Here is an 813-nt window from a genome sequence, read left to right as displayed (position 1 = left end):
GCATTGGGTTCATTGACCCAAACACCGTTAATGAATACACATGGCGGATAAATCCACATCATCAAAAGGACGTAGAGGACAACATGCTAGAGTTCTTGAAGCGTCTCAAATACAATGAAGATATACTACTTCCTTATAACTTCCAGTGAGTCACACTGTCTTGTACTACAAATTGTCTGTTTTTGCCTACTAGCTAGCTACATGTTTTTGCTTACATATGTCCGCTTAATTAAGACATGCAAACATGTGTGTATGCAGATTTCACTGGGTCCTGTGTATCATTAAAGTTGACGACGGAATAGTTGAAATACTGGACTCACTACTCAAAGTTAAAACTGACTATAACATCTTGTTTGGGATAGTCAACAGGTAATTTCAATCATTATTAACTATATATCTCGGCCTATTTAGTTCGTCATTTCACGATATGAACTATTTAATAACCCCTTTATTCATTTTCTTTGTCGGCGGGCAGGGCTTGGGCAAGGTTCATCAGCGTTACGGTTGGCGAATGGAAAAAAAGCTTCAATGGTTTTGACCCAAGGTAAGTAATTAAGTAGTACTAGCTAGCTAGCTAGCTGCCATCTCTTTAATTATCATGCTTGATTAATTATTATCTGATCAAATTCCATTCTCGTAAAGGCCCTGAAGCAAGCGCAGGGGACTGATCTGTGTGCATTCTGCATTTGCGAGAACATTCGCATGATGGCGTCCGAAAGGAGCAGATCTCAAAGACAGGAATGGGTACGCTTGTCAAAATACTATTCACAATTTTTACACCATTATCGATATCTAGTCACACAACTAATACAC

This window comes from Triticum dicoccoides, chromosome 2B (genome assembly GCF_002162155.2).
Source record: "Triticum dicoccoides isolate Atlit2015 ecotype Zavitan chromosome 2B, WEW_v2.0, whole genome shotgun sequence".
Lineage (NCBI taxonomy): Eukaryota > Viridiplantae > Streptophyta > Magnoliopsida > Poales > Poaceae > Triticum > Triticum dicoccoides.
Note: the sequence above shows the minus strand (reverse complement) of the source record.